The sequence below is a fragment of the Perca flavescens genome, chromosome 7, assembly GCF_004354835.1.
Source record: "Perca flavescens isolate YP-PL-M2 chromosome 7, PFLA_1.0, whole genome shotgun sequence".
NCBI classification, from domain to species: domain Eukaryota; kingdom Metazoa; phylum Chordata; class Actinopteri; order Perciformes; family Percidae; genus Perca; species Perca flavescens.
The window spans coordinates 29,663,906-29,679,900 of NC_041337.1; positions in this window are offsets into that span (position 1 = coordinate 29,663,906).

The following is a 15,995-nucleotide window of genomic DNA, read 5'->3' on the forward strand; positions in this document are numbered from 1 at the left end:
CGATACAATAATATATTGATTCTTTGGACAATGATAGCATATTTGTTATCTTAAAGTCTGTCACTGTACGATTTCAATTCATTTCAGGGGCCTGCGACTGATATGAGTCACATGAGATTAAAGGTCCAATATGTAATAAATGTACTGTAATAAATCCAAAAATGACACCAATGCCTCATCAGATATTAAGGAAACATGTTAAGCTGAAATACTATCTTTTCTGACAACAATGCTAATGTCGGTATTTTTTCTTTTTGAAATTTACATTCCGTGACGGAATTTGTTTGTTTTGATCTGTGTGTTGTTATCAACGGCCCAGTTTGACAGGCAGGCCGGGTTGCCAGATATACCTGTAAAAACGTAAACCCAGAACACTACAGCTGTAACGTTAGTACAGCCATGAAAGCAGCAAACAAACAAACAGGATCAACGGAGGTAGATTCTACCTGACCTAAAAAAAAAAAAAAAAAAAAAACAGTTGTGTGACCAGAGACGTAACAAACCCCTGGTAAATATTGGAGATGTATTTGAAAGATGGAGACAGCTTAGAGCCCAAAAGGACTCAGAGTTGGCTTATTTCCTCCTGAACAGGTAAGCATTAGCTTCAGGCTAATTTATCATAGCTACTAGGGACGGGCATGTTATGTCATTTCAACATTTGTGTTCTCACATTGAATGATATAGCTTGATTACCAGAGTTGGTTACTTGCAAAAACAATTGAGACACAGCCATTAAAGTGATCTCTACTGGTCCTGGCTGGTCCTGGCTAGTCTTGGCTAACACTGCCAAGCTAACCCTGCTAACTGCTAACGTTACCGGGGGACCAGGCAAGCAGCCCATGGCTGTTTACAACATGTAGTTCTATTTTGTATAGGCTTTGCCCTCTAAGCCACGCTATGGGTTTATCCCTTCGCGCATGCGCAGTCGTGAAGATTTTCTTTCCCGCCCTTGCGTGCCGCACGGGCTTCAACTACGTCCGCAATTACTGTATAAAAACAGGGCGGACCCGTTGCTCTGCTCCCACTTTTTCTTCAAGCAAGTTCAAGTTCCACTTTATTTATCCTTAGAAAAGGAAATTTGATTTGCAGCAGGATATTCAAAAACACACACATACATGTGTAAGCAACATTATAAACACAGCACAGGACACACATCAACACCTTCAATAGAGACACCTTCCCCAAAACCAGTGACAAGATCCAATTGGACAGTACACAGGTCAATATGTCATAATGAACAGTAATGAAAATAAGATAATAAATAAGAACATTTCTATATAAAAAAATTCAATGATGTCACTCAAGTGAATTCAGGTTCCTAATAGCCACAGAAATAAAAGAATCCCTGGCACGTTTAGTTCTTAACATAGGCAGCCTAAAACGGCGACCTGAGGGGAGCAAATTAAACTCCCCAAAGAGTGGGTGATCAGGGCAGTTTAAAATTTGGTTAGCCTTACCCCTGACCCGTCTATCATATATGTGTTGCAGCTGTGATAACTGTACCCCAACCAACTTAGACGCTACATTTACCAGCTTTGTTAGCTTACGCTTATTGGTCATTGGAAGACCACTGTACCACACCACGATACAAAATTTCAAGACTGATTCAATAAAACACTGGTAAAACAAAGTCATCAGAGTCCTGCACACGCTAAATGATTTCATCTTCCTCAAGAAGAAAAGTCTCTGTTGGGCCTTTTTACAGGCTGCATCTGTGTTGCTCTCAAAGGATAATTTACTGTCAATGAAGGTTCCTAAATATTTATATTCATCTACTGTCTCAATGTTCATGTTCAGGATAACAGTTTGTGAAACATTATGCTGTGATCTACGGAAATCAATAATCATATCCTTTGTCTTAGAAACGTTAATAGACAAATAGGAGTTTTCACACCACGCAATGAAACCATCAACTACAGGGCCATGCCCCACCTCATCATTATTCGAAAGGCTCACTATAACAGTGTCATCTGCAAATTTCACACAGTGCCTTTTCTCATACTTACTCCTACAGTCATTTGTGTATAAAATGAAAAGCAATGGAGAAAGAACACAGCCCTGAGGAGAGCCTGTGGAAGTAAGGACTTTTGAGGATAAAACACCATTGACCCTTACACACTGCGACCTGTTCAACAAAAAATTCATTATCCAGCCATTTAAGTTAGGGTTCAAGTTAAAAATAGACTGAAGTTTCTAAGCCAACAAGTACGGCTGAATAGTATTGAATGCTGAAGAGAAGTCTATAAAAAGGAGCCTAGCATGAGTCTTTGAGGTTTCCAGATGTTGATAAAGGGAATTTAGCAATGTCAGTATTGCATCCTCAACACCTCTGCTAGCCCTATAAGCAAACTGAAGAGGGTCTAGCTGTTCTTCCACCTGCTTCAGTACCTCCTGCTTAACCAGCTTCTCAAAAGTCTTCATCACCAATGAGGTGAGATCAACAGGCCGAAAGTCATTTAAGACCTTTGGATTCTTACACTTAGCCACAGGAATGATAGTAGAATGTTTCCAAATCTTTGGCACTGTTTGCGTCTGGAGTGATTGAGTAAAAATCACTTTAAAAATCTCACTTAACTGACCAGCACAAGACTTAAGGACTCGACCACTGATGTTGTCAGGGCCAGGACTTTTCCTAACCTTAGTTTGTTTAAATAATGTTTTGACCTTAGATACATCAAAATCAAAAACAGAGGAATCACTGACCAAATTCTCTCTCATGTGACTGATTTCCGCACTAAAATCATTATTAGAAAATCTCATATAAAAACTATTTAATTCATTTGCTAACTGCTCATCAGTTATCAAGAGCAGTGATGAAGAAGGTAATGAAGACTACCAGCTCCAGCGGCGTCCGCATCTGCCCCTCCTGCGAGGCCGGCTACATCTTCTCGCCGGACCTCCATCCCCGCTGCGAGACCTGCCTCGGCGCCTCTCATGCCGGCAAGGCTCTCACCTCCGACGCCTCCTGCCCGTTCAGCGCCCGCCTGCCTTCTAAAGAGCTTCAACAGCGGGCAGACGCTTTTCTGGCCTTTGAGGTCGACGGAGAGGGGGACGGCAGCTGGGCGGACCGACGCGACACCGTCGACGCCCTGGAACCACTGGAAGAGGGCGTCTTCGACGAACACGAGTCCGATGACTCGTCTCCCCCGAACGACTGCTCTCTCACCGGGTTTCCTTCCTCCCCACTGGGAGGACTGGATCTGGAGACAGGGATCGATGCCTTTCCGCTACGGCTCTCCCAGTCTCCAGAACGGCCAGGGGCACCGCCTCAGCGGTCTTCCCCTCTGCCGCAGGTGGCTCCACCCTCCACCACCAAGGCTCTTTTTATGGACCTGCCGGAGATCATAAAAAGGGCGGCGGATCAGAGGGGCATAGCGCTTCCAGCGGAGCCTCCAGCCCCCTCTCGCGGAGGTCAGGCGCAAGCTTCTGTACGGTCCCATAGCTCCCGATGGACTATTTGGACCTCGTCTACAGACAGCCGCATCCCACCTCCACCAGGCAGCCGAAGAAGTGGAGCGGCTACGGTGGCTTGGCTCCTGGAAGGCGGCGCCTCAACAACCGCCATAAGAGGAAACGCCCCACAGCCTCTGCTGCGGCTGCGCCCTCCCAGGCTTCGACATCCGCCCCTCCGCCTGCCCCACTGCAGCGACAGCTGCCCCCCGACCGGCAGGCTTCACGGGGTCGAAGGATCATGAAGGCAGCTCCCACCTGGCCCCCGAAGCCACCCACCAAGCAGCGGCGACTGTGGCAATGACGGGGCGCTGGGAACTTCTGTCCCTCCACGGTTGAAAATCGGAAACACAACGGCCCTTTTAAGGGCCACTCAAGTCTTTCTAAAGAGCAGTTTCCCCTCAACCTAGCAGCACTTTTTCCAAGTGCATGGAGACGGCACTTCAGCCGTTGCGGAAAAAAGGCGTCAGAGTCCTGTTTTATCTGGACGATTTGCTCATCCTGGCTCCCTCTCGGAAAAGGCGGCGCTACACACCGTGTCAGTCCTGCAGCACCTGCAGACACTCGGTTTCGCCATAAACTGGCAGAAAAGCGCATTGGTTCCCTCACAATCGATAGTTTATCTGGCCGTAGTGCTAAACTCGATTGTTATGAGGGCCAGGCTGTCAACACCGAGGCAAGATGCGCTGCTTTCTCTCCTGTTGCGCACCCCGCCCCGCGCAAAGGTGTCAGCGCTGTCTATCATGCGCCTTCTGGGCTGGATGTCCGCGGGCTACATGGTAGTACCCCTGGGGTTTCTCCACATGAGGAAAATCCAGAGGTGGTTCCTTTGTCAGCACATCGACCCCATACGCCACATGTGGCGAATGCTGACTATCCCTCCCTCTCTGCAGTAAGACCTGTCATACTGGGGAAACCCCCAGACCCTGTCAGCTGGGGTTCCCTTGGGCAGAGTGACGTCATACGTGACGGTGTACACGGATGCGTCCCTCACTGGCTGGGGAGGAATGTGCAAATCACAGGTGGTGGGAGGGGAATGGCCTCCTCCTCCCCTCCCACACATAAACTGCCTGGAGCTGTCCACGGTGCTGAAAGTCTTGAAGCACTTCGCCCCGAAGGTAGCAGGGAGACATGTTGTGGTGCAGACCGACAATGTCTCAGCAGCGGCGTTCATAAATCGCCAGGGCGGCGTACGCTCGGCCCGGCTATTGGTAATAGCCAGGAGCCTCCTGCTGTGGTCTCACAGTCATCTGCTGTTCCCAACGCTGGTCCATCTGCTGGCGGCTCCCCCCTGGCAATTGCAGTGGCACAAGGACGCCCTGTCACAGCTGGACGGCGCGATAGCCAACCCCCCGGTGATAACCCAGCGACTGTGGGGCTGGCTGCTGAGCGGGAATGCTTGCAGAGGTTAGGCTTGCCACCTGCCGTGGTGCGCACCATTCAGAGCGCGAGAGCTCCCTCTACAACAGCGTGTTACGCAGAGAGGGAGTCAGACCCATATCGTGCCCCCTGCCCGTCGTACTGACTTATCTCCAAACACTGGTAGATAACCTGCCACGGTCAAAGCCTACGCGGCGGCCATTTCATCTTGCCACGAAGGCTATGGAGAGAGAATGGTTTTTGCGCACCCCCTAGTTAAACGTTTTTTGAAAGGGGTCCAATGGCAGAAACCCGCCGTGTGTTCTCTCACGCCCCAATGGGATCTGACCCTGGTACTCCGAGCTCTGGGGAAGCCCCCTTTTGAGCCCCTGGCACAAGCCCCTCTCAGGTTGCTGTCTCTAAAAACCGCGCTCCTCCTTGCACTGACATCAGCCAAGCGAGTGAGCGACTTATGTGCGCTGTCAGTCTCGCCGTCATGTCTCTCAATCAGAGGCGACGGGAGTGCAGCCACCCTACAGCCCAACCCTTCCTTCACACCAAAAATTTTAACAAATTCCTTTCGGTCAAGGGTTTTTTCCCTCCAGGGTTTTTTCCCCCCGCCTCATAACAACGACGCGGAGGAGGCTTCCCACAGATTTTGCCCGGTGCGTGCGTTTTACGCACGGTGGACATAAGGCGGACAGAGCAGCTGTTTGTTCACTACAGGGAACACTCCCAATGGGCGGCCCTGTCGAAACAACGCCTGTCCCACTGGCTGTGCGAGGCTATCACCCAGGCCTATAACACGGAGGGGGCGGTGCCCCCCCAGGGCATTCGGGCACTTTCTACACGGGCTCTGTCTGCATTGACAGCCCTGTTCAGAGGCATGTCAGTGGCCGAAATCTGTGCTGCGGCCTCTTGGGCATCTCCATGCCCTTTCATCCGCTTCTATTTGCGGGATGTGTCTGAACCCTCCCTGACTCACTCGGTCCTCTCTTCTCACAATGACGAATGAGGCCCCGTCGTATGTATAATTGTATATATTATGTACATATGTATATGTTTTTGTCACTATTATACAATCGCGACACACCCCGCTTTATGTTTTCTTCTGCCCCCTCCCCTCCCCCCCTACTCTGGGTGTCTGGGAGGAACTCGGGTGTCCCATAATTATCAATCATGTATTTCCCTCATCAATCATGCACGCCTGCATTCTCGGCTTGGGCTTTCAGCCAGCTAACAGGTCATTGCCATGGCGGCACATGAGAGATAAAGTGACAGTAAGGGAAAATAGTTAGTCTATGTTCCACTTGTGGGATCTGTCGCAGGTGACATTGACTACATCAGCTTCGCCTTAACCCATAGCGTGGCTTAGAGGGCGAAGCCTATACGAAATGGAACGATAGTTACGTTATTGTAACTCCAGATTCTATGAGTATAGGCGTAGCCCTCTAAGATTCGGGCCACCTGCTCCTATTGCATTAGCTGAAGAAAAAGCTGATATTGGGAGCAGAGCAACTGGTCCGCTCTGTACATATACAGTAATTGCGGACGTAGTTGAAGCCCGTGCGGCACGTAAGGGCGGGAAAGAAAATCTTCACGACTGCGCATGCGCGAAGGGATAAACCCATAGCGTGGCTTAGAGGGCTACGCCTATACTCATAGAATCTGGAGTTACAATAACGTAACTATCGTTCAGCGGCCAGAGACGACAACGGTGAGTTATTTTAAGCCAAGGGGGGGGGGGCCTGGGCCTGTGAGTTTGCAGTGTGTTTAGCGATTGTTGCCGTAATTCTAAGCCAATGAAGTGTGTTCAGTCTCTAAGGTAGTGGTATTTTTAGCGGCTCCTATTGTAATTCTAAGCCGAGGAAGTGTACCTGTCTGGCATGTGGAGAGGACGGCAAGGTTGTAGAGTTTTTGGCGGTTCCTGCTGTAATTCTAAGGCTAAAAAGTGTGTCCGTTAATTGGGTACAGAGCTCCGCGTGAGCACGGGCTTTTATGACTGTCAATATAGCCAGCATCTAACGTTAGCTACTACGCTGTGCTGTGAAGTAATGTCTGGCTATGTGAGACAATCGTCTAGCAACATTGTTGTGGATGCTGCGATCTCAGCCTGGCAACCAACGTGAACTTCGAGTCTGGGGACGAGGGGGCAGGGGTTGCTGAACTGGTACTTTTAAAACAATTCAGATTCCTAAACAGATTTTTGAAAACTGAAAAATGACATCAAAGATGTAATATGTTTACTAGCGATCACATGCGGTGAATGGTTAATATGCTTTTACCTCTGTTTTGGTGAGCCCAGAGGGAAAATATAGCATTTTAAAAGTAGCCTACATTTACGGTAGCTGGCTAACGGTAGACTACAGAGAAAGTGTGATATTTTTCCGTCCGTTTCGAAGCGACAGAGGCAAACTATTTCAGTCGACACATTAAGTGGAACCAAAATGAGGAACCAAAATTTGCGTTCTAATCCGATCCGATTCCTACCGGTTGCGTAGGAACCGGTTCCATAGTGGAACCGGGTTTCGGTACCCAACCCTACATGAGATACATAAGCCCATTTGACTCCGTTCCATTTATATCAACTCAGAAAACCTGAAACATGATTTGACAATTTAAATTAAAAACAAACTATTCTTTTTAATAAAAAGAATAAATATAAAGTGGGATTTTGAAAATAAAGGGACATCTTAAAGACGATATGTATAGATATTTTCTTTTTTGCATTGATAATATTGGATTGTGGATCACTGATTCGATACATCGTTCCAGAACAACGTATCGTCACACTGTGACGTGATTTTACGTTTTATTTGTCCTTTTCGTGTTATCTGATGTTTCTTTTAGTTTTAGAGATGATTGACTCTTAAAGTTTCTACGTGTTGTTGTATAATTATAGTGCTTGAGATATCATCCGTAGAGTGGTAGATGAGTGCTAGGCTGTTTTGCCTTGTCCAAATGGAATTTTTTGTGGTTTTCTTTTGCTGGCTGTCGTGTTAAATTTATACATCATAATGACATTTAAAATAGTTATTAAGCTGTAAGAAATAATTATTGGTCTTTGCATTAATGAAAGAAATATAGCCTAGTTGAACACACATATAAAGCGATACGTATGTTATATGAAACAAGAACTAGTATAGCTTTAACTTTATAGATTATCTTATATAGTATATATTTACATGTGTTTCTTCCTCTTTTATTTCCTATTTAAATTATAATCCATAAGAAACAGCTGTTTGCATTGATCATTACATTCTTTTAGGGATGAGCATACCAAATTAAGAAAAACACACTGAACTGATCTGAGTCTGTTTGTTGACTCTTACTACTAGGGTTGGGTACCGAAACCTGGTGCTAAAATGGCACCGGTGCCTAAACAACCGGTATGTACCGGAAGGAATAACAACGCAGATTTTGGTGCCTTATTTGGATGCCACTGAAATGCCTGTGCTTCTCTCTGATGCTCCGAAACGGACGTTACAGGCAACGGAAACATTGCTTCACGTGACGCTAGTTAACACTACACTTGACAGCAGGTAATGTTAGCCTACCGTTAGTAGCTGGATCAAACACTGTTAAAATGCTGACAGCAAACTCTAAACGGTGTAAAATTTCGGTCTTTCGGTCGTACAACAGTCTGCAGCTGCCGTTGTTGGTAAAACAACACAGACGGTGCGTTCACTTGAAACTGGTAGCCTTGTGGTGTATTCATTGCACCATCTGGTGGTTGTTTTTTGTCATTTAACAGCAATTTACTGGTAAAGTAAGTAATTGTTATAAGTTATTGTTATCACATTATTAATAAATCTTTTAATTTTGACCACATGGCCTTAGCAATAAACAAGCCATTTTGTAATGTCGCCGACTGTCGTTTTTTTTTTTACTTATTTCAAAAGTACCAAGAAACAGAAACGCAGCAGGAGCAGATGAATAAGTGTTCATACATTTTTGATCTATCTGTGTTGAAACGGATTACTAAAAGTAGATGCCAGTGCTTTGTTTAGGTAAAGCATATGTGATGACCCACGTTTTGAAATATGACAGCCTTGCAAGTGGTGCAGGTCCTTTTGATAATGTTTGCTCAAGTGTCCTGCACATAAAGACCTACATTATGCCGTTTCAATCCTTGCTGCATTTTGTGAAATGAATTTCCATATTTCCATATCAATTTTTTTGCCCTGCTTTTTTCAAGTTCCGAGTTAGATATCATTACTGAGATATGAACCACTGTTCCACCGTGTTGCACATATCTTACCTCCGGGTGTCTGCAGTAGTTCAAAATCCCTCTTTAGCCTTCTGCCCTTCACAGGTAATGGTGATTTAAATCGAATTCTGTCAAGGATCAAACCTCACCCTTCTCCGTCTATTGCAGAGAAAGATCAGGTGTTTCTAATATTTCAGTCTCCAGCTTGCTGTGTATCAGTTGTCAATACATACTTCCAACAAGGACAAAAAAGAGACAACCTACACCATATTATAGTGTGTGTGTGTGTGTGTTTTGCCTACCCATGTCCTTCACCCTTTGCCTCCTCCCCCCTGTTCTGGTGGATAGTGCTTGTTTAGACTTTGTTATTGTTTCTTCATGTAACACTGCTGAGGCAGAGAAAGAATGGGCCCGGTGTACACCGCAACAATACTGTGATGGATGAGTGTGGCTGCGGTAATTATATGAGGACCAACAGGTAACGGAGCAGAGACAGAGAGCAGCGGCCTGCCTGGGGATGATAGGGCAGATCTGCTCTGCTTTGTTTTGTTTTGTTCTATGAGGCCGGCACAGATACAGTAGTGCACGCACACACACACACACAAAGTTGCTAAAAGTCGCCAGAGTGCTTGTGCAGACGCAGCATCCAGGCACACACACACGAACACACGCACACACATTTGCTCACATATGTGTCAATGCTAAAATATACAACCTATGTGTCTGTACTCTGTTACACACGCCGCTCCCGTTACTTGTTTTGAACACACTTTCTCACATAGACCTGTTGTACATGCTAAAATGTACAACATATCATGTATCTGTACTCTGTTACACACGCTCCCGTTGCTTGTTTTGAATTCTGCTTCGGTGATATCGTTTCAGATAAACAGTCCGGCCAGTGAAGTCTGTGAAATGACTGGGAGAGAAGAGGGAAGACGCCACTTCAAGGTTTTCCCCACTTGAGTGTATTACGGAATTATTGTCGCAGACAATAGCTAACAGAGACAGACAGATTGAGGTCGTTACACGAGAGAGGCAGATGAGAGAGAGAAACAGAGTGAAGATGAAAAGGCTTCGGGGGTGTGCCTCCCTGCTGTTTCAATACAGTGTTGCACTAAGAAAAAAAATATCCAGGAAGAAGAAAGAGGAGATGGAAAGGGAGGGGAAGAGAGGAGTGTATGTGTGTAGGGGGACAAACTGCTGTAAAATGTCTCGGACCAAAAAGTGGTGGTTTGACGAGAGAAATGAAACATGAAAAAGTGAAAGAACGAGACGAATCGGAGTAAATGTGCAAGAGGTGGTTATATTTGTCTGATTGAAATAAGAGAAGGAATAACGAAAAGTACTTGTGTCCCAGCAAAATACCCCAAGTACAAGTCTAGTACACTATTCCACGAGAACACCCAGGTCTATGTGAAGATCTGGCTCTGCTTTGTATGCGAATGTAGTTCTTCAGAGTGAGGCTGTGCTCTGCAGGAACACCTCCTCCACTCAACAACTGACAACTGATTGTGGCTGCTACATCAAAACACACCTCTTCAGATTAGCTTTCCACATACAATAGGCTTACATTCCTCACCTGATAGTTACTGGTTTTATTGTTTTAAATTGCTTTTAATGTGCTTGTTTTATGTGTTGGTTTCATCGCTTATCTGTTTTTAATGTGCTACATGTGCTGTTTTTTACTGTAAAGTGTCTTTGAGTATAGGGCTGAACGATTAATTGCATTTGCAGTAATATCGCAATATGTTAAAACGCGATTTCCTAATCACAAAGGCTGCGATTTGGTCACGTGACTCTCAAGAGCAAATCAGTCTGCTCTCCGCAGAGAAAGCATCAACGTAGCACGCTAACGCTATGCTGTACCTTGAGCAGATTTCTGTCATTCCAACAACTCTTGAGTTGTAGTTTAAAACTTTTACAGCCATTTTAATAAAATGAAGGGTTGTATTCAGGCTCGAGTCCATAAATGCAGTTAATGGATACAGGCACGCAGAACTGAAGGCTCGGTTGGCAACAATTAGCTCTTATTAGCGGTTAGCTCCAGTTAGCTAGCTCTGTTATAAAGATATGGAGCGGAGGAGACTGCCGTGGAGAGGGGTAACAACCAGACTCTGATAAATTACGTTCGGGGAGCTTTCACAGCAGCGTGGCCGCGGTGTTTCAACAGCTTTATTAGTACAGTTGAGCACAATCCCACGGGAAGACCAGCAGCATGCTACTACTAACGTAACGATAGCATCTCTGTCTCTGAGTGCAACGTTGACGCTGTCATGCACGCGGCACGCAACTTCATGAGGGGAGGGAGGGGCTGGAGGCAGCTCCTCTCTGTGCCCTGTAAAAAAAAATAAAAATACACCGTTGTATATACTATATTTTTACTTATTTAACGGTCTGGTAAAGTTCAAAGACAGTGTTTTAAAAGTGCAATCCACATGTTTACATATGTTTATTACAGTAAATAATAATTAAATAATCTAAATACTAAGTGTGGTAAAGCCACATATTTGTTTTTTATATTTCTGCAATTTTTTTCATTTGTTAAAAAGTACATCACATGTATTTTCAACTTTCAGTCTGCTTTGCTGGAAACGGAATTAATGTAGTAGTCATAGGAGGTACCGTTTAAACAGAAAATATGTAGGTGAATAATAGTGGAAAATAAAGAAATTCAAAAATATCTATTCTAGGGGGAATAATCTTTTTTTTTTTTTTTTTTTCCTCGCAAAAAAAATCACAATACCTACGATTTTTTTTTAATCCCCTACCCGACCCCTACTGACCATCCACCATGTGTTCCTTCCCCATACTGATATATGGGCCTTAACTCAAGTTAAGTGCCTATGCCGAGCACCCATCCTGTGCCAGTGCTCTTTTTTCCCCCCCAAATTTAGACTACTCAAAATGCAACAGGAAGGATGCAACCTACAGTCCTTAAGCCTAAGAAAAAAAGGAAGCCCACATGATCTCCCCATAGCCCGGCCTCCCATTCACCACTGTACCCCAGCTTCCTCTCACCCCAAAGTAATTGAAGTTCAGTTCATTGTCGTTTATTAGCACATCTTTCTCTCCATGTGTGACTTTGTGGTCCTACAGAACAAGGTTGTCGCTCTGGTGCAGTGCAGTTCATCATCATGCATATGTTCATACGCTAATCTAACTGCAACATAACAAATGAGCTGATTATCTACATCTTGTCTCTCTGTATGTGTGTGTGTGTGTGTGTGTGTGTGTGTGTGTGTGTGTGTGTGTGTGTTTTTTTTTGTGTGGGGCAAAGACTGAATAGGCAACAGGAACAGGTGTATATGGGGGTATGAACACCCCATATATCATGCTGTAGCAGGTATGCACACTCTCCCTCACCCCCTACAACACCACCACTCACTGGAGAGCAGCATGTACACCCCCCCCACCCCGTGCCTTGACACACGCACACACGCACGCACATCCAGTAGACGACAACCCCTGGAGGTCGACCTACATTGTGCGTCCTCCTGCCTCTGATCTGACTATTCATCACCACATGGCACCAGTCCCCCACTGGGAACGAGGTAGGGGTAGTTTTGTGGAGGAGAGCGAGTGAGAAGGGGAAACTGAGGGGCGACAGAGTGCGGTATACTACATAGCGTAGGACAGGTCGTCCTTTACACCTCCAGAACAATGGGACCTTCCTTCAACAGTAGTGCTGCCAGGTGAAACTATTTATGGGAAGAAGAAAAAAACAGAGTGACAAACTGAGTCATGAGTGATTTACATGGACAAAAAGCTGCACAAGCTAATTCAAGGGATAGTATATAGAGCCCAAGTCCCCAATGTTGTTTGTGGGCTAGCCGCTGTTCCAACAGCTTTCAACACTCATTGAGGTTTTAATTCAATACGTTTTATTAAAAAAAATTCAAACGTGTTCCTGGGGATTGTCCATGCAATGCATGTCCGTCCAAGTCACTGCACCCGGCCCACTGTTCATCAAGATAAAGTTGTAGCACATAACTCCTCATAAGACCATCATTTTTAGCAATGTCTGTCTGTCTGTCGCTCCACGTCCAGACTGAACAACTATTGGATGGATTGCCATGCAATTTGGTACAGCCATTCATGGCCCACAGAGGATAAATTCTTAAGTGATCCCCTGACTTTTCGTGTAGTGCCACCAGCAGTCCATGTTACATATCCAGTGAACATTTACCTGACTGATTGGAACAAAACTTTAAACATTCATGGTTTGTAAATGGACAAATGTAACAACTGTTGGGATCTTTTTTTTTTTTTTTTATAAAGAACTGTGTAGAACATTTTTTTTTTCTTAATTGTCCTCAAACATTTTTGCTGATCATACAGAGCAAGTGATTTTCCTCTGCCTTGTGTCTTGGATTCAATACGTGGTCTATTCATTGTCACCCAAAGCTGTTCATGGAACAACTTTACAGCTGAAGTCACTGAATCCCCACTGGACTCTGCAACAAAGTTTAGGTCTAATTCATTTAATTTCAAGTTATTACCATTGTATTAGGGCTGGACCCGAATATTCGAATATTTGTTCGGTGGGTTGGTATTAGATTTTAAAATTTGACATTCGAATATTCTTTTTTTTATTTTTATTTTTTTTATTTTGGTTTATTTATTTTCTGCATTTATCTCTCGTTAACAGTCCAGTTGGTGTTGGTAATGCACATTTAAGTTGGTTTGCCAACCGCCAATAAACTACAAAGAAGAAGAAGAAGAAACTGTCGGTACACGATGACGCCCACTTTGAGCATTTAGCAAGCTGGGCAGAGAAGCTAGCGGTGATAACAAGTGCGGAAATGGAAAACTGTTTTGCGTTTTTTCCATTGTGATTCGGCCAGAAACTTCAACATTGTGAGGCGAAGAGATCGTTTTGGAATATAAAGCTTGGATATTACATTTCCTTGGACTCTTGGGGATTTATGAAAATCAAGTTTTGGTCAAAATACCACTTTGTTGCTGAAAGGACAACTAAAACAGGTATGCATGCACTCTCGGCGGCGCAGATTACGGCTGAATTGTTTTATTTTGTTACTTTGTAACAGTTGTGTACATGGCTGTATATTTTAAAGATTTAATGCTTTAAAGTTATAAAAACGCTCATGAGTGGAAGTTTTATTGAGGTTACAGCGACGCCCCAGTCACAAAGTGTCCCGTTGACGGGACGGTGATCCTTGAGAGGTTAAAAGTTTATTAATTCGGAACGCGTCTGGCCTGTCTATCTATATTGCACCAAATATGACGCTGCACTCCCTTGTGAAGTCGTTTGGATGAAAGGTTCTCAAAATAATCAAAATGCAAACAAACAGACAGACACATAGATATTCCTGCCTTTATTAGAGATAATAATATGTTCAGCCCACTCTCTCCGAAGCTTCGAATATTCGATGCTCATTACTTCCGAAGCTTCGAAGCTCAAAAAATGGTATCTGGACCAGCCCTAGTATTCATGTTTCGGATCCTGACATATAACAAGGTCTGGGAGACTTATTGGTAATGGTGTGAAAGTAGTCCGTCCACTCAGCCACCGTAACAAACTGTGATCCCAGCCCGGCTTGACTGCATTGATTTGGGAATTTTAATGTAAGTGGACAAGAACAAACAACCAGAGTCCCAAAAAAGAAAAAACTGTGTATCTTTGAAACAAAAAGCATAATGCATCTTAAGCATATTACTTTTCCTTGAGAAATCTGCCTCCGTCACTGTGAGTTGGGGAAAAAAAAAGTTGAGATGTAGCATTCTTTGTAGGACACTGACAATCATTTTAGCTCTATTTGTTGGGCACAGTGATTGCACCGGTCTTGACTGATTGCACTGATTGGAGAGTTTGAAGACGATGGGATGGTAGGAGGACGAGGCCAGATACGCATTCTACAAGAAAGGGCTGATCCCGCCAGTTTAAAAAAAAAAAAAAAAATGTAAATCTTATGTAAATCCCAGCACAAGTACTTTGTTTATCTCATATGATTTCAGCATTTGGATATTAGCTATTTCACTTAAAAATGGCACACCGAGTGATCGTAAACCTTGATGAGCTTTTTGAATGGCAAAGCCAAATGGCACATTTTAATTAATCTACTTTGTCTCAGACCACAACATGGCATCATGACTTTGCGTAAATATACACGCCACTTTCATAAAGCAAAATACAGCTGTATACAGCTGATGTAAACATACCCACCACGTGGCCTCGCCACGTTGCGTGTTATTGTGAGAACGCGACGTACTATCGCGAGAACAATGTCACACGCCTGTAAAAAAAAAAAAAAAAAAAAAAAAAAAGGTTGGGTTTAGGAAAAGAACACAGGGAAAGGCTTTAGTAACAAAACAGTGACAAAAACACGGAAAAGAAACCTTGGGTAAGGCTTATTAAAACAAACAAACAAACAAAAAAAACTGCTGAAACGGCTGAAAAATCGCCGCACGCGGGTCGCGAACCCGGCTCTCCCGGCTCTCCCGGGTGAAAGTCCTGTGCTCACTTAAGCTATATGACTTATAGTTTTTGAATTATCTGCCTCAGAGCGACAAGACTGTCGGTGGATCTTTCGTTGACGATGATGTTATTTATCTTCATCCACTCTTAAGCCACAAACGCAAACTTTGAAACTCCGATTTCAGAGTCATTTTTAATTTTTATCTACACAAATTATATACCAATACGTTCACAAAGGCCTTCCGGCGCTAACGATGAGGTCTTTTATACTTATACCACCTATAGTTCAGGCTGTCTGAGGCTTCTTTTCACAGGTCGCTCTCTGTGTCCCTAATGGCCGCAGTCTGACACGGGTGACACGGCGTCGTTAGCTGATTACAGAGATCAAAGCGATCTCCTCTGGGTGTACAAACATGGCCGCTGATTAGTAAGCATGATACAGCATTTTCGCCAGAAAGTCAAATTGCAACTACAGACCGTAAAATGAATATTAACACAACATTAAAGTTAAACTACACACACACACACACACACACA